Source organism: Scyliorhinus canicula, chromosome 7, assembly GCF_902713615.1.
Source record: "Scyliorhinus canicula chromosome 7, sScyCan1.1, whole genome shotgun sequence".
In the NCBI taxonomy this organism is placed as follows: Eukaryota; Metazoa; Chordata; class Chondrichthyes; order Carcharhiniformes; family Scyliorhinidae; genus Scyliorhinus; species Scyliorhinus canicula.
In genome coordinates this window covers 117194048-117213344 of record NC_052152.1, presented here as the reverse complement: position 1 = coordinate 117213344, position 19297 = coordinate 117194048, and the positions used below count along the sequence as shown (strand labels likewise).

At 48.0% G+C, this 19297-nt stretch overlaps 1 protein-coding gene across 3 annotated transcripts in view; it reads right to left on the bottom strand.

Moving 5' to 3' along the window:
* mcf2la (mcf.2 cell line derived transforming sequence-like a) overlaps positions 1-19297 on the bottom strand; it is a 250504-nt gene that overhangs the window by 144514 nt on the left and 86693 nt on the right. The gene's annotated exons all lie outside the window — the stretch shown is intronic.

Sequence of the window (19297 nt, the reverse complement as noted above, 5' to 3'; positions counted from 1 at the left end):
TGTATTTTGCAGTGAAGTTTTCTTTTCTCAGAGACTCTTCCTCTAGCCTAAGCTAGATGGCTCTTCCAGTATCATTTTAATTTCTCATGAAGTTGGTCTTTGCAATCTGAGCCTGAGCTACCACCTGTATCCTGTGCAGTGAACCACGGAGACTTTTGTTTTGACCTCAAGTTGCTCCCAGATCCAGGCAGATTCAAAACACTGTGTGTAACCTTATGTTTACAATAACTTCCTCTGCACCCTTCCCTCTGGCAACGCAAGTCAAAATAGGCCTTGCATCTAGGTAGCAATGTTAATTAGTTATCCTTGAGAGCGCAACTGTCTTTCATCTTGATTTTAAATGGACTGTTAAAAGCACAACTGTTTACATCCCAACACTTTTCTGGGATTTTGAAGACTCTCAGTCTCCAGTGCTAACATGGGGCAGCAGGGTAGCATGGTGGTTAGCATAAATGCTTCACAGCTCCAGGGTCCCAGGTTCGATTCCCGGCTGGGTCACTGTCCGTGTGGAGTCTGCACGTCCTCCCCCTGTGTGCGTGGGTTTCCTCCGGGTGCTCCGGTTTCCTCCCACAGTCCAAAGATGTGCGGGTTAGGTGGATTGGCCATGCTAAATTGCCCGTAGTGTCCTAATAAAAGTAAGGTTAAGGGGGGGTTGTTGGGTTACGGGTATAGGGTGGATACGTGGGTTTGAGTAGGGTGATCATGGCTCGGCACAACATTGAGGGCCGAAGGGCCTGTTCTGTGCTGTACTGTTCTATGTTCTATGTTCTATAGGCTGCTGCCATTGTCTTCGAGCATGAATACCATGCACTTTCTTTCCAGTAAAATAATCAAATTATTCCATTGATCTCCAACAATCAAACCACACAGGCTTACTGTCGGACAGATTTCAAAATAAGTAGCATGACCCGCTTCATTTTACCCTTAAATTTAAAGGCACAATCAAAATGTAAAAGTTTTAGAGACCTCAAGTGTAACACAGTACAAAATGATAATGTCAATATTTGTTTGACATATTGAATAATTACATAGAATACACAGCATGAGACAGGCTCAACCAGTGCATGTTGTTGTTTGTGCTTCACATTAACCTCCTAACTTCTGAACATTTAACACTATCAGCAAGATCCGTTTCTCAATCTTGCCACTCACTAGGTAAAGGTGTTTCTTCTGAATCCCCTATTCCTTTTCTTAGTCCATCTTTTATTGTTAGCCTTTAATTCTATTCTTCCCTCAAGTGGAAATACTCTCTCCATGTTTACTCTATCAAGAGCTATCATTTTAAAGACCGCTGTTAAGAAAAAAGCCCAGCTTGTCTTTTATTTGAGGATAGGCACAGCCTCGCACTTTCAGTATCATCCTTGTAAATATTTCTGTACCTTTTTCCATTGTCTCTATATCCTTTCTATAACATGCCAACAAGAACATTACACCATTATCGCGATAAAAGTTCAGCTTAACTTCCCTAGAATTCTATCTCTCTAGAATTAGAACACGGTGCTTGGTTTGGTGTTAATTTTTTTGAATGGCCTTATTTACCTCCAGTGAGTTGCATATGTGCACTTCAAATCTCTTGGCCCCGTTTCCCAATTGAGAGCCTTATTTTATAGAAAAATCAAACTTTTTCGTCTTTCTTATAAAAATGTTAATTTATCGACATTAAAATTAACGTGATTAGCGTGAGGAGGAGACGTGAAGAGGGCGATGAGGAGATGTGAAGAGGGCGAGGGGGAGACATGATGAGGGCGAGGGGAGACGTGAAGAGGGTGAAGGGGAGACGTGAAGAGGGCGAGGAGGAGACGTGAAGAGGGCGAGGGAGAGACGTGAAGAGGGGAGGGGGAGACGTGAAGAGGGCGAGTAGGAGACGTGAAGATGGCGAGGAGGAGACGTGGCGAGGAGGAGACGTGAAGATGGCGAGGAGGAGATGTGAAGAGGGCGAGAAGAAGGCGTGAAGAGGGTGAGGAGGAGGCGTGAAGAGGGTGAAGGGGAGTGAAGAGGGTGAGGAGGAGATGTGAAGAGGGCGAGGGGAGATGTGTAGAGGGCGAGGAGACATGAAGAGGGTGAAGGGGAGACGTGAAGAGGGCAAGGAGGAGACGTGAAGAGGGCGAGGGGGAGATGTGTAGAGGGCGAGGAGACATGAAGAGGGTGAAGGGGAGACGTGAAGAGGGCAAGGAGGAGACGCAAAGAGGGCAAGGGGGAGATGTGAAGAGGGCAAGGGGGAGACGTGAAGAGGGTGAGGGAAGACGTGAAGAGGGCGAAGGGGAGACGTGAAGAGGGCGAGGAGGAGACGTGAAGAGGGCGAGGGGGAGACGTGTAGAGGGCGAGGAGACGTGAAGAGGGTGAAGGGGAGACGCGAAGAGGGCAAGGAGGAGACGCAAAGAGGGCAAGGGGGAGATGTGAAGAGGGCAAGGGGGAGACTTGAAGAGGGTGAGGGAAGACGTGAAGAGGGCGAGGAGGAGACGTGAAGAGGGCAAAGGGGAGAGGTGAAAAAGGGAGGGGTTGACATGGAGAGGGGGATGAGGAGACAAAAGAGGGCAAGGAGGAGGCATGAAGAGGGTGAAGGGGAGACGTGAAGAGGGTGAAGGGGAGACGTGAAGAGGGCGAGGAGGAGACGTGAAGAGGGCGAGGGAGAGACGTGAAGAGGGGAGGGGGAGACGTGAAGAGGGCGAGTAGGAGACGTGAAGATGGCGAGGAGGAGACGTGGCGAGGAGGAGACGTGAAGATGGCGATGAGGAGATGTGAAGAGGGCGAGAAGAAGGCGTGAAGAGGGTGAGGAGGAGGCGTGAAGAGGGCGAAGGGGAGACGTGAAGAGGGTGAGGAGGAGATGTGAAGAGGGCGAGGGGAGATGTGTAGAGGGCGAGGAGACATGAAGAGGGTGAAGGGGAGACGTGAAGAGGGCAAGGAGGAGACGTGAAGAGGGCGAGGGGGAGATGTGTAGAGGGCAAGGGGGAGACTTGAAGAGGGTGAGGGAAGACGTGAAGAGGGCGAGGAGGAGACGTGAAGAGGGCAAAGGGGAGAGGTGAAAAAGGGAGGGGTTGACATGGAGAGGGGGATGAGGAGACAAAAAGAGGGCAAGGAGGAGGCATGAAGAGGGTGAAGGGGAGACGTGAAGAGGGTGAAGGGGAGACGTGAAGAGGGCGAGGAGGAGACGTGAAGAGGGCGAGGGAGAGATGTGAAGAGGGGAGGGGGAGACGTGAAGAGGGCGAGTAGGAGACGTGAAGATGGCAAGGAGGAGACGTGGCGAGGAGGAGACGTGAAGATGGCGAGGAGGAGATGTGAAGAGGGCGAGAAGAAGGCGTGAAGAGGGTGAGGAGGAGGCGTGAAGAGGGCGAAGGGGAGACGTGAAGAGGGTGAGGAGGAGATGTGAAGAGGGCGAGGGGAGATGTGTAGAGGGCGAGGAGACATGAAGAGGGTGAAGGGGAGACGTGAAGAGGGCAAGGAGGAGACGTGAAGAGGGCGAGGGGGAGATGTGTAGAGGGCAAGGGGGAGACTTGAAGAGGGTGAGGGAAGACGTGAAGAGGGCGAGGAGGAGACGTGAAGAGGGCAAAGGGGAGAGGTGAAAAAGGGAGGGGTTGACATGGAGAGGGGGATGAGGAGACAAAAAGTGGGCAAGGAGGAGGCATGAAGAGGGTGAAGGGGAGACGTGAAGAGGGCGAGAGTGGACGTGATGAGGGCAAGGAGGAGGCATGAACAGGGCGAGGGGAGACGTGAAGAGGGCGAGGGTGGACGTGACGAGGACAAGGAGGAGGCGTGAACAGGGTGAGGGGGAGACGTGAAGAGGGCGAGGAGGAGATGTGAAGAGGGCGAGGAGACATGAAGAGAGCGAGTGGGGACGTGACGAAGGTGAGGAGGAGGCATGAAAAGGGCAAGGAGATGTGAAGAGGGCGAGGGGGAGACGTGAAGAGGGCGAGGGGGAGACGTGAAGAGGGCGAGGGGAAGACGTGAATAGGGTGAGGGGGAGACGTGAAGAGGGCGAGGGGGAGACGTGAAGAGGGCGAGGGAAGACGTGAAGAGGGCGAGGGGGAGACGTGAAGAGGGCGAGGGGGAGACGTGAAGAGGGCGAGGGAAGACGTGAAGAGGGCGAGGGGAAGACGTGAAGAGGGCAAGGGACAGACATGAAGAGGGCGAGGGGAGACATGGAGAGGGCAAGGGAGAGACGTGGAGAGGGCGATGAGGAGATGAGAAGAGGACAAGGGGGAGGCATGAAGAGGGCGAGGTGGAGACAGTGCAAGGGGAGAGATGTGCGAGCAGAAGTAACTGCAACTGAAGAGTGTGGGGAAAGGAGAAGGGCAAAGAACAATGAGCACATGTGGACAGTACATGCTTCTTACTGGCATTGGGGTAAATTATTTTGAAAACAGTGCAAGAAAGTCTAAGTTATAAAGATGCTTATAAAGAAAATGACTGACGCAGAATTCATCCCTTGGATGTGCCCCAAAGCTTCACACAATTAAATTGTTTTTGAAATGCAGTGACTATTCCCAGTCAATGATCTCTGACCATTGCAACAGTAACATTTCCCAAACAGCACTCAGGTAAAGGACGAGTTCATCTGTTTTGGGTGCTGTTGGTTAAGGCATAGAACATAGAACATAGAACAGTACAGCACAGAACAGGCCCTTCGGCCCTCGATGTTGTGCCGAGCAATGATCACCCTACTTAAACCCACGCAACCCGTATGCCCGTAACCCAACAATCCCCCCATTAACCTTACACTACGGGCAATTTTGCCTGGCCAATCCACCTAACCCGCACATCTTTGGACTGTGGGAGGAAACCGGAGCACCCGGAGGAAACCCACGCACATACGGGGAGGACGTGCAGACTCCACACAGACAGTGACCCAGCCGGGAATCGAACCTGGGACCCTGGAGCTGTGAAGCATTGATGCTAACCACCATGCTACCGTGAGGCCCCTGACCCCTGACAGCATGAATACTGACTGAGACTCCTTGATGTATCAAATAGAGCTGTCATGTCTTCTCACACTGGCAGCCTTTGGCACAAAGTCTGAAGTGCAAGAGTTATCTATCAGTATTTAGATTATGTGCGCAGAATGGTATGGGACAATTGTCGTGTCAATAAAGATTTATTAAGTGAGTTGATGTGAGAGCTTCACATTGAGCATTATTAGAACTGTGCTCTTGGCACACCCTGTCTGGTCAATGAAATGTCTATTGAAATATAACTACATTATCAGCTGTATGGAAATGATGTGATTTCTGGCTCTTGTGAATAGCAGGCTGACATCATGGGTCAGGAAATGTGGCAAAATCACATCAGCTGCAACCATAAAACTTTCATAGTTTTTCTTAGGAAACTGAAACACAGCAAAGCATTAAGCATTCTAAGTACTCCATTACGCAGAATGTGCAAATGATTTTCAAATATCCCCAAGTCTTAGGTTACAGAGCAACAGGTTTAACAGAAGAATTACCAGATGAATGCAAATGAGGACAGGCATTCCCCATTATAACCAAACCATCCGGCAAAAATGCCAGACTCCACCCTGACCTAAATGATCTTTCGTCTGATGTCACCTCAGCAGAGTCACAATCTCAGCCCTTCATCACTCATCACATTAGACCATAAGACATAGGAGCAGGAGGCCATTTGGCCCATCAGGCCTGCTGCGCCATTCACTGATGTGGAAATGGGCTGGAGGGAGCACAGTGTGGTGATCTACCACTGTATATATGTGTGTGCTTGCATTAGGGGATGTATGACAGTACCTGTATTACAGTTTTTCCGGTAAGCCCCTGCCGGCTAGCTCTGCCCACAGGGAGCAGTATAAATATTCATAAGTTCCCCTGAGATGCCATTCTACAGCTGCAGCCGAAGGAATAGCATCTCACTGTAATAAAGCCTCTCTTGTACCGAATCGAGTCTTTGTGTGCAATTGTTAGCGCCACACACAGTGAGAAGTCTTACAACACCAGGTTAAAGTCCAATAGGTTTGTTTCAAACACGAGCATTTGGAGCACTGCTCCTTCCTCAGGTGAATCCACTGAGATTGTGACTGATCTGATATAATCCTCAACTCCACTTTCCTACCATATCCCCATAACCCTTGATTCCCTTATTGATTAAAAATCTGTCTATCTCCGCCTTGGACATACTTAATGACCCTGCCTCTACAGCTCTTTGCGGTGAAGAATTCCACAGATTCACTCCCCTCTGAGAGAAGAAATGTCTCCTTATCTATGTCTTAAATGGGCAACCAGTTATTCTGAGATTATATCCTCTTGTTTTAGACTCTCTCACAAGGGGAAACATCCTCTCAGCAACGACCTTGCTGAACTCCCTGAGAATCCTACATGCTTAAATAAGGTGGTCTCGCATTCTTCCAAACACCAATGAGTACAGGCCCAACCGACTCAACCGCTCCTCATAAGAAAATACCTCCATACCCGAGATAAACCTAGTGAACCTTTTCTGGACTGTCTCCAAGGCCAGAAATCTTTCTTTAGATAAGGGGACCAAAACTGTTGACAGTATTCCAGGTGTGCTCTAACTCGTGCCTTGTACAGTTTTAGCAAGGCTACCGAAAAGCCAACATTCCATTTGCCTTCCTAATTACCTGAATTTGCATGCTAGCTTTTCATGATTTAGGGATGAGGACCCCCAAATCCCTCTGTGCTGCAGCTTTCTGCAGTCTTTCCCCATTTAAGTAATATTCAGCTCCTTTATTCTTCCCGCCAAAGTTCATAAGTTCACATTTTCTTGTATTATATTTCATCTGCTAAGTATACTACTCCCAAAACCATTGGTTCTTATCTAATTAAAAAATATATATTGTTATTCTCCATTTCATATATAATACAAAACAAAACAGCGCAACCAAACAGAATAAGAACCCACCATTCCCACCTACCATCCCATATAACCCAACCCCACCCTTCCCAAAACTCTTAATCCCCACCCCCTGAGCAACTAACCGTGACCAGCTCTTTGAAATACACAATAAACGCTTCCATCTTGGGTAAAACCCCTCAATTGCTCCCCTCACAGTGCACTCGACTGTCTTGAGGTACAGGAACTCCATCATCTCCCACACACACTGAGGCACTGGGCGGAGAAGCTGATTTCCATCTCATCAGCACCTGTCTCTGAGCAATTAGCAAGGCGAAGCCAGGACATTGGTCCCGCGTCCGTCTGCAGCTTGGACGAATATAACACCCCAAATATGGCCACTAAGGGACAGGGCTCCAGCTCAATTTTAAGAATTTCCGACATGGTGCTAAAGAAGGAGACCCAGAAACCCACAAGCTTGGGACATGACCAAAACACATGCACATGGTTGGTCAGAACCCCTGAAAAGTCCTCCACCCCCACAAAGAACCAACTCATCCTGGACCTAGTCAGGTGGGCCCTATATACTACCTTAAGTTGTATTAGGTCAAGCCTCACACATGAGGAGGTGGAGTTGACTCTCCGCAGAGCATCATTCCACACCTCATCATGCAAAACAGGCCCCAACTGCTCCTCCCACTTGGCCTGAAATGGTGCCCTCCAAGATAATCCATCCATACATACCGGAAATACTCCCTTCCTCCAACCTACGAGCAAAAGGACCCTTTCTAATAATGTTGGCGGTTCCATGGGGATGTTGGGAAGATATGTTTCGCAGAATTGTAAAATTGTAAGTATCTGAATGAGTCAGATCACGAGAGGCCAAACCTCTCTGACAGTTCTTCTCAACTGGCAAACCAACCCTCCATAAACAGATCCCACAACTCTTCCCCTCTCAACCCCCGAACCTGGCATCAACATCGCAGCCTCAAACATATGGGGCTGTATTCTCCACTGTCGAGATTCTCCGTTGCTCCGGCAGTGCACCCACCCCCGGGGATTTCCAGACGGCGCGAGGTTGCCCACAATGGGAAATCCCATTGGCCGGTTGGCGGGACGGAGAATCCCTCTGCCGACAGTGGCGCGCCACACCAGAAAATTGGTTCAACGGGGTGGAGAATCCCGCCCATGATTCGCACAAATCGGAGCCAGCTTCAATACAGCCCCCAATTTAAAATGCTGTTGAAATTGTCTCCATGTCTTCAAGGTGGCGAAAACCACCCAATTTGCTGAATATTTCAGCGGTGAGAATGGGAGTGAGGCCGTCACTAATGCCATCAACCCAGACCCTCTACACAACTTCCATTCCAGCTGCACCTACGTGGCCTCTGGATCACTACACCAACCCAAAACTGTGGCATTACAGGGAAAGGGCAGGGTCGACAGAGAAGTGGATCTGTGTAGAGTGCTCTTTCGGAGGGTTGGTGCAGACTCAATGGGGAGAATGGCCTCCTTCTGCACTGTAGGGATTCTCTATTTTTAAAACCAGTTTAGAGCATCCAATTCTTTTTTTTTTCCAATTAAGGGGTAATTTAGTATGGCCAATCTATCTACCCTGCACATCTTTTTGGGTTGTGGGGGTGAGACCCATGCAGACACAGGGAGAATGCGCAAACTTGACACGGACAGTAACCCGGGGCCGGAATCGAACCCTGGTCCTCAGCGCCGTGAGGCAGCAATGCTAACCACTGCACCATCATGCCACCCTTCACAATAGGCATTCTATGGGTCACCTTTTGTTGTTTTTTTTAAAAATTCCCAATCCTCCGGTTTGCAACTAATCTTGGCCATGTTGTGTGTTTTTCTTTCAGTTTTTTTTCATGGTTTACCATGGTTGATTATCGCCTTCTGAGAATCAAAGAACAAAGAACAAAGTACAGCACAGGAACAGGCCCTTCAGCCCTCCAAGCCTGCGCCGACCATGCTGCCCGTCTAAACTAAAATCTTCTGCATTTCCGTGGTCCATATCCCTCTATTCCCATCCTATTCAGGTATTTGTCAAGATGCCCCTTAAACGTCACTATCATCCATGCTTCCACCACCTCCTCCGGCAGCGAGTTCCAGGCACCCACTCCCCTCTGTGTAAAAAACGTACCTCGTACTTCTCCTTTAAACCCTGCCGCTCGCACCTTAAACCTATGCCCCCTAGTAATTGACCCCTCTACCCTGGGGAAAAGTCTCTGACGATCCACTCTGTCTCTGCCCCTCATAATTTTGTAAACCTCTATCAGGTCACCTCTCAACCTTCTTTGTTCCAGTGAGAACAAACCTAGTTAATTCAACCTCTTCCTCATAGCTAATGCCCTCCATACCGGGCAACATCCTGGTAAATCTCTTCTGCACCCTCTCTAAAGCCTCCACATCCTTCTGGTAGTGTGGCGACCTGAATTGAACACTATACTCCAAGTGTGGCCTAACTAAGATTCTATACAGCTGCAACATGACTTGCCAATTCTTATACTCAATGCCTCGGCCAATGAAGGCAAGCATGCCGTATGCCTTCTTGACTACCTTCTCCACCTGTGTTGCCCCTTTCAGTGACCTGTGAACCTGTACACCAAGATCTCTCTGACTGTCAATACTCTTGATGGTTCTACCATTCACTGTATATTCCCTACCTCTATTAGACCTTCCAAAATGCATTACCTCACATTTGTCCGGATTAAACGCCATCTGCCATCTCTCCGCCCAAGTCTCCAAACGATCTAAATCCTGCTGTATCCTCCGACAATCCTCATCGCTATCCGCAATTCCACCAACCTTTGTGTCGTCCGCAAACTTACTAATCAGACCAGTTACAATTTCCACCAAATCATTTATATATACTACAAACAGCAAAGGTCCCAGCACTGATCCCTGCGGAACACCATTAGTCACAGCCCTCCAATCAGAAAAGCACCCTTCCATTGCTACTCTCTGCCTTCTATGACCTAGCCAGTTTTGTATCCACCTTGCCAGCTCACCTCTGATCCCGTGTGACTTTGCCTTTTGTACCAATCTGCCACGAAGGACCTTGTCAAAAGCCTTACTGAAGTCCAAATGGCAACATCCACTGCCCTACCTGCATCAATCATCTTTGTGACCTCCTCGAAAAACTCTATCAAGTTAGTGAGACACGACCTCCCCTTCACAAAACCGTGCTGCCTCTCGCTAATATGTCCATTTGCTTCCAAATGGGAGTAGATCCTGTCTCGAAGAATTCTCTCCAGTAATTTCCCTACCACTGATGTAAGCCTCACCGGCCTGTAGTTCCCTGGATTATCCTTGCTACCCTTCTTAAACAAAGGAACAACATTGGCTATTCTGCAGTCCTCTGGGACATCACCTGAAGACAGTGAGGATCCAAAGATTTCTGTCAAGGCCTCAGCAATTTCCTCTCTTGCCTCCTTCAGTATTCTGGGATAGATCCCATCAGGCCCTGGGGACTTATCCACCTGAACATTTTTCAAGACGCCCAACACCTCGTCTTTTTGGACCTCAATGTGACCCAGGCTATCTACACACCCTTCATCCGACTCAACATCCACCAATTCCTTCTCTTTGGTGAATACCGATGCAAAGTATTCATTTAGTACCTCGCCCATTTCCTCTGGCTCCACACATGGATTCCCTCCCGTGTCCTTCAGTGGGCCAACCCTTTCCCTGGGTACCCTCTTGCTTTTTGTGTACGTGTAAAAAGCCTTGGGATTTTCCTTAACCCTATTTGCCAATGACTTTTCGTGACCCCTTTTAAGTCTCCTGACTCCTTGCTTAAGTTCCTTCCTACTTTCCTTATATTCTACACATGTTCCCAGCCTTCTAGCCCTGACAAATGCCTCCTTTTTCTTTTTGACGAGGCCTACAATATCCCTCGTTATCCAAGGATCGCGAAATTTGCTACATTTATCCTTCTTCCTCACAGGAACATGCCGGTCCTGAATTCCTTTCAACTGACATTTGAAAGCCTCCCACATGTCAGATGTTGATTTAACCTCAAACATCAGCCCCCAATCTATGTTCTTCAGTTCCCGCCTAATATTGTTATAATTAGCTTTCCCCAATTTAGCACATTCACCCAAGGACCACTCTTATCCTTGTCCACCAGTACTTTAAAACTTACTGAATTGTGGTCACTGTTCCCAAAATGCTCCCCTACTGAAACCTCTACCACCTGGCCTGGCTCATTCCCCAATACCAGGTCCAGTACAGCCCCTTCCCTAGTTGTACTGTCTATATAATGTTTTAAGAAGCCCTCCTGGATGCTCCTTACAAACTCTGCCCTGTCCAAGCCCCGAGCACGAAGTGAGTCCCAGTCAATATTGGGGAAGTTAAAGTCTCCCATCACAACAACTCGTTTCCAAAATCTGTCTACCTATCTGCTCCTCTATCTCCCACTGGCTGTTGGGAGGCTTGTAGTAAACCCTCAACATTGTGACTGCACCATTCTTATTCCTGATCTCTACCCATATAGCCTCGCTGCCCTCAGAGGTGTCCTCCCGCAGTACAGCTGTGATATTCTCCCCAACCAGTAGCGCAACTCCACCACCCCTTTTACATCCCCCTCTATCCCGCCTCAAACATCTAAATCCTGGAATGTTTAGCTGCCAATCCTGTCCTTCCCTCAACCAGGTCTCTGTAATGGCAACCACATCATAGTTCCGAGTACTAATCCAAGCTCTAAGTTCATCTGCCTTACCTGTTATGCTTCTTGCATGAAAACATATGCACTTCAGGCCACCAGTCCCGCAGTTTTCAGCAACATCTCCCTGTCTGCTCTTCCTCAGAGCCATAGTGGCCCTATTTCCTAGTTTTCCCTCAATTTTTTCACCTTCTGACCTATTGCTCCGGTACCCACCACCCTGCCATACTAGTTTAAACCCTCCCGTGTGACACTAGCAAACCTCGCGGCCAGGATATTTATGCCTCTCCAGTTTAGATGCAACCCGTCCTTCTTATACAGGTCACATCTGCCCCGGAAGAGCTCCCAGTGGTCCAGATAACTGAAACCCACCCTCCTACACTAACTGTTTCGCCATGTGTTTAGCTGCTCTATCTTCCTCTTTCTAGTCTTACTAGCACGTGGTACAGGGAGTAATCCCGAGATTACGACCCTTGAGGTACTGTCTTTTAACTTCCTGTCGAGCTCCCTGAACCCCTGCTGTAGGACCTCATCCCCCTTCCTGCCTATGTCATTAGTACCAATATGTACAACGACCTCTGTCTGTTTGCCCTCCCCCTTCAGGATGCCCGCTACCGTTCTGAAACATCCTGGACCCTGGCACCAAGGAGGCAACACACCATCCTGGAGTCTCTTTCACGTCCACAGAAGCGCCTATCTGTGTCCCTGATTATAGAGTCCCCTATGACTATTGCTCTTCTGCGCTTTGACCCTCCTGAACATCAGAGCCAGCCGTGGTGCCACTGCTCTGGCTGCTGCTGTTTTCCCCTGATAGGCTATTCCCCCTGACAGTATCCAAAGGGGTATACCTGTTCGAGAGGGGGACAACCACAGGGGATTCCTGCACTGACTGCCTGCCCCTTCTGGTGGTCACCCATTTCTCTGCCTGAACCATGGGTGTGACCACATTTATATAACTGCTATCTATGATGCTTTCCGCCACCTTCATGCTTCTAAGTGCATCCAACTGTTGCTCCAACCGAACCATGCGGACTGTGAGGAGGCCCAGTTGGGTGCACTTTCTGCAGATGTGGCAACCCAGGACGCTGGAAGCCTCCTGGACCTGCCACATCTCACAGTCAGAGCACTGCACCCCTCTAATTGACATTGTGTTAATTAATTAGTAAATTAAATTTAAAAATTTTTTTTTAAAGTTACTGTTAACTATCTGTTTTCTAGCACTAGATTTCTACTATAAATGTAAATGCTAAATACTGTACTCTCCGATCTCTGGCTTAGATACCCCTCTAAATTATGATTAAGTAATTAATTAATTATGTTTAATTAGTTGAACAATGTTTTATTTTTAAATTTAGTGTAGATTCCCTATCAGCCAATCAGGTCACAGCTTTCCTGTGACATCACTTTTCAGTTTCTTTCCCTCCCCAGTCGGTTGACTCAGAATAGCAGAATATCCCCGACTCTCTCTTTCTCTCCCGCTCCCGGGAATGAAAGCCACTGGAACCTGGGGGTAAGTTTTTATATCACTTACCTGTTCCCAAGCTGCTCCCCGGCTCTCTCTCTCTCGCTCCCAAAAATGAAGGCCGCTGGAACCTGGGGGTAAAATTTTATATCACTTACCTTCCCAGGGTGCTCCCTAGTTTTCTCCCTGCTTCCCAGAATGCACTCTGGATCTCTCCCTGCTGATTACCAGTTATAAAGCCAAACGAAGGAAACAGAACAAAAAGGGAAACAGCGCCTCCTCCCACTCCGCGCCGAATGACCACACTGCCCAAATTACCAAATTCCAAATCCCACTCTGGCTGTGTCGCACTCACTCAGGCTGTATCTCCTTCACCTGCGCAAAGCTTACTGAGTGCGCTTTCTGTCTGTCTTTTGTATGGAACCCAGCTAAACAAGATGAGTCACACTATTTAAGCTTCAAAGAGAAGAATACAATGTACACCCTTGTGCCACTGAACAGGCCTCAGGTGACTGACAGATAACTGCCTCTCAGCAATTAGGATGGGGCCAGCTTCAGCTAATCAGACACTGAGCTAGACACTGACATTTTAACTGAAAAACAGTTTTGAAGATTTGAATTCACCACTTACCTCTTTAATGACCACACTGCCCAAATTACCAAGTTCCAATTCCCACTCTGGCTGTGTCTCACTCACTCAGGCAGTGTCTCCTTCACCTGCGCAAAGCAGGTTCTTCCTCACTGAGATACATCTTTGTTGTGAATCCTTAACTATTTTCATAAACATCTGTCATTGCTGATCAATTGTTTTTACTGCTAAACTCCTTTCCGAGTTCTCTCCAGCCAACTCTGCCCTCATTTCTTTCGAATTACCCTTATTTAAGTTTAGCACAGTTGTTTCTGTCCCAAGTTTCTCACACTCAAATTGAATGCTAAATTCTACCAGGTCAAAGTCTAGGAATCCTGCAATGAGTAACTCACCTCCTCACTCCCTAAAGCCGGTCCACCATCTAAACGGTACAAGTCAGGAGTGAGCAGGAATACTCTGAACTTGCCTGGATGAGTGCAGCTCCAACAGCACTCAAGGAGCTCGACACCCAGGACAAAGCAGGTGCTTAATTGCTACCCCACCCACAAACATTCACTCCCCCTACCACTGACGAACAGTGACTGCCACATGTACCATCAACAAGATACACTGCAGGAACACTGTGGGCAGCACGGTAGCATGGTGGTTAGCATAAATGCTTCACAGCACCAGGGTCCCAGGTTTGATTCCCGGCTGGGTCACTGTCTGTGTGGAGTCTGCACGTCCTCCCCGTGTGTGCGTGGGTTTCCTCCGGGTGCTCCTGTTTCCTCCCACAGTTCAAAGATGTGCGGGTTAGGTGGATTGGCCATGCTAAATTGCCCGTAGTGTCCTAAAAAAAGTAAGGTTAAGGGATGGGGGGTTGTTGGGTTACGGGTATAGGGTGGATACGTGGGTTTGAGTAGGGTGATCATTGCTCGGCACAACATCGAGGGCCGAAGGGCCTGTTCTGTGCTGTACTGTTCTATCTATAACTCACACTGCAGGAACTCATCAAAGCTCCTTCGGCAGCACCTTCCAAACCCACAACCACTACCATCTAGATTCTAGAAGAACATGAGTAGCAGGCACATGGGAATACCACCACCTGTAAGTTCCCCTCCAAGTCACACATCATCCTGACATTGAAATATGTCACTGTTCCTGGGTCAAAATGCTGGAATTCCCTCCCGAACAGCACTGTGGGTGTACCTACACCTCAGGGACTGCAGCTGTTCAGGAGAGCAGCTCACCACCACCTTCTGAAGGGCAATTAGCAATGGGCAATAAATACTGGCCTAGCCAACAACACCTATATCCCATAAAACAATTTTTTTAAAATCATGTTATGGTCACTGTTTGCTAGGGGATCTTTTATTCTGAGATTGTTTCTCAATTCTGCCTCATTACACATTACAAGAGCCAAGATGGCCTGATCCCTGGTTGGTTCCAGAACATATTCTTCCAGGAAGCTATCCAGAATATCGACTATTAATTCTTTCTCATGGTTACATTTGCCTGTTTGATTTTCCCAATCCACATGAAGATTAATGCTCTGCCTTTGTTAAATGCCATAAGAAGTCTTACAACACCAGGTTAAAGTCCAACAGGTTTGTTTCAAACACGAGCTTTAGGAGCGCAGCTCCTTCCTCAGGTGAATGGCGAGGTATGTTCCAGAAACATTTATATAGACAAAGTCAGAGATGCTGGACAATGCTTGGAATGCGAGCATTTACAGGTAATCAAATCATTACAGATCCAGGGAGAGGGATAATCACAGGTTAAAGAGGTGTGAATTGTCTGAAGCCAGAACAGTTGGTGGGATTTTGCAAGTACAGGCCAGATGGTGGGGGGTGGATGTAATGGACATGAATCCAAGATCCCTGTTGAGGCTGCACTCATGCGTGCGGAACTTAGCTATAAGTTTTTGCTCGGCAATTCTGCGTTGTTGCGTGTCCTGAAGACCGCCTTGGAGAACGCTTACCCGGAGATCAGAGGCTGAATGCCCTTGACTGCTGAAGTGTTCCCCGACTGGGAGGGAACATTCCTGCCTGGTGATTGTCGCACGATGCCCGTTCATTCGTTGTCGCAGTGACTGCATGGTCTCGCCAATGTACCACGCTTCGGGAGATCCTTTCCTGCAGCGTATGAGGTAGACTACATTGGTCGTTTTTAAAATGCCTACATTATCTCCTGATCTTTTCTCTGTCCTACAGTCGAGCTACTGTTACGGGGCCTATAGACTATTTCCACCAGTGACTACTTCCCCTCGTGTTTTTTTTCCTCCACTCATATGGATTCTATACCTGCTGATCCCAGATCATTTCTTAATTCATCTCGTACTAACAAAGCTACCCCACCACCCTTTCCTTCCTGTCTGTCCTTATCAAAAATCACATACCCCAAAATATTTAGTTCCCAGCTTTGACCTCCTTGTAATGGCTGTAAGATCATACCCATTCATGTCAGTTTGCACCGTTAATTCATTTATTTTGTGCTGAATGCAGCATGCATTTAAGTAAAGAGCCATTAATTTTGACTTTTTAAAAAGTGAGTTTTTGCTGCTTTTTTTTAACGTTTGCACACTCTGTCCCTTCCTGTCACACTCTGGGTACCATCACCTAAATAGCTGCCTTGCAATGCTGCCGCATCCTTTTGCTTTGTAAGTCCACGTATCCTCTCTCCAGGACCACCTAGCCTGCACATCTTTGGGTTGTGGGGGCGAAACCCATGCGAGCATGGGGAGAATGTGCAAACTCCACACAGACAGTGACCCAGAGCCGGGTTCGAACCTGGGACCTCGGCGCTGTGAGGCATCAGGGCTAACCCACTGGGCCACCATGCTGTCCTACTTTCCCCAATACTGATGACAATGCCCATTGAACCGAAATCTACTTCTCCCACACCAGTCTTTGAACCAAGTGCCTCATCTTAGACGGTCGGTGCTGTATTCACAGGAATACACACATTACAAACTGCAAATCCTCAGCGTCCGTGGAGACAGAAAGAGTTAACGTTACCGATGAAAGGTCACCAACGACGTCTCTCCGATGCTGCCTGGCTTGCTAAACATTTCCAACATCTATGGTTTTACTTCAGATTCCCACCATCTGCAGTATTTTGCCTCCATTTTTACAAGACCTTGAACTTGCTACAAGCAGATATTTACCATTCACATAACCAGATCATTGTCCCACTAATCAACAGAATGGAGAGTTGGTGTACATAGAACATAGAACATAGAACAGTACAGCACAGAACAGGCCCTTCGGCCCTCAATGTTGTGCCGAGCCATGATCACTGATACATCAGTTTGAAAAATAACATAAACACATTATGTCTGTGAAAAAGGTCCTTCAAGAAATACCCAGCCTTAATATGGAACAGCTCATTGCTTATCGTTCGTCATGAGAACATCTTATTTCTGTTGTGTTGTCACTATTAGCAAATTACAAGCTCAGCATTGCACGACTCTACCCAGATCCCAAAGTCCTCACCCATCACTCAAATTTTTCAGAGCAATGTAAGGTACAACTGCAAAAAGCCCAGCAGTTCTGTATCCATCCCACTCTTCAGAGGTACCGCGGGTTGCCAAGCAACACCTTCCTTCTTATCACAAAACAAGGGTGATCACTGGTTTCCCAATGTGTGCAGAATCAATATCAGGCACTCTCGTTAACCTGAAGCTGCTGTTAATTCTGCTTAAAAGATAAAGAGGCGAAACTACAAGCGTGGCGAGAGCTGCACTGCCTGAAGGAAGCCTCTTTGTGCACAGGCTTCCTTCCTGCTTCATTATATCAAGCTAAATTTAATCACAGACCTTATGCTGAAGACATTAAAGATGACAAGGGATTGATCAGCCTGCGACCATGGCTGAGACTTGCACACGCAGACAGCCTCAGCTTCTACATATCAAGCAGCCAGTCTGCGAGTTTGAATGCACAGAAATACTACACCATGGCATGCAAATTAGTTCCTGCTTCCTATTTTGAATGTGAGTACAGTACAAGGAATATGTTAGGTCTAATTCGCCGCTTTTTGCAATCATGTCACTGCACAGGAAGAACTTTCATTTCTATAGCCGCCTTTCGCAGACTCAGTACAACCCAAAGAACTGTAGGAAATGTGACAGCCAATATGGGGGGGGGCATGGTGGCATAGTGGTTAGCACTGCTGCCTCTCAGCGGCAGGGACTCGGGTTTAATTTCAGCCTTAGGTGACTGCCTGTGTGAAGTTTGAACTGTGTCTGCCTGTGTTTCTTCCCAGAGTTCTCCCCGTGTTTGTATGAGTTTCCTCCCAAAGTCCAAAAATATGCAGGCTAGGTGGATTGACCATGATCAATTGTTCCTTGGTATCCTGGAAGGTGCAGGTTAGGCTACGGGGATAGGGCGGGATGGATAGGGAAGTGGACATGGATAGTTTGCCCTTTCAAAGGGTTGGTGCAGACCCGATGGGGTGAATGGTCTCCTTCTACACTGTAAGGATTCTATGAAGGTTGAACAAAACAGTATTAACGACTAGATAATCTGTTTTCATAGTGTTGGTTGAAGGATAAATATTGACCAGGACACAGACAGAATTCTCCTCCTCTTTGAATAGTGCTATGAAATCTTTCACAGCCACCTGAGATGGCAGCCATAGCCTGGCTTTAACATTGCAGCCAAAAAAGGCATTTATGGTGTGAGATTTGGATCTGTAGCAGCACTGAAGGAAGGCAATGGAAATTAGAGGTTCATCAGTGGAGGCGCACTGTCTTGCCAGAATCTTCAACTGCCCTGTGCGGAGCAGGCTGTTCAGGGGAGCAACTCCTGTCTGCGCCAGAAGCTTCTGAAGTAATGCTATCATGATGTCACTCAGCTCTGCCAGCAAGCTTGGAGCACCTTGGTCCATGCAACACAATTGCCTGTCATTCACAAAGGACAAGGGTTCAGCTGTAGGAAGAGCTCATAATGATTGATTGTGTGCTGATTGAGCACAACATTGACTATGAGAGCCATGTGCTCCCTCAGTGTCCAATCAAAGCGTAGATATTTATTTTGTGTTTACCATTTGAGATTGATGACAGTTCTATAAATATATGAGTGATTAAGCATTTTCTACAACTCATTGTAAAATATTCAGCATCTAATAATGTTTCCAATCTTATTCAAGGGCAACGGCTACTGAGCGTGCCAAATTTCAATCTTGCCCATGTGCGAAGGACAGGAATGTAGCATCTTGTAGATGGTACACACTGCTGCCCCCGTGCGAAGGACAGCAATGTGGCATCTTGTAGATGGTACACACTGCTGCCCCCGTGCGAAGGACAGCAATGTGGCATCTTGTAGATGGGACACACTGCTGCCCCTGTGCGAAGGACAGCAATGTGGCATCTTGTAGATGGTACACACTGCTGCCCCCGTGCGAAGGACAGTAATGTGGCATCTTGTAGATGGTACACACTGCTGCCCCCGTGCGAAGGACTGCAATGTGGCATCTTGTAGATGGTACACACTGCTGCCCCTGTGCGAAGGACAGCAATATGGCATCTTGTAGATGGTACACACTGCTGCCCCCGTGCGAAGGACAGCAATGTGGCATCTTGTAGATGGTACACACTGCTGCCACCGTGCGAAGGACAGCAATGTGGCATCTTGTAGATGGTACACACTGCTGCCCCCGTGTGAAGGACAGCAATGTGGCATCTTGTAGATGGTACACACTGCTGCCCCCGTGCGAAGGACAGCAATGTGGCATCTTGTAGATGGTACACACTGCTGCCCCCGTGTGAAGGACAGCAACGTGGCATCTTGTAGATGGT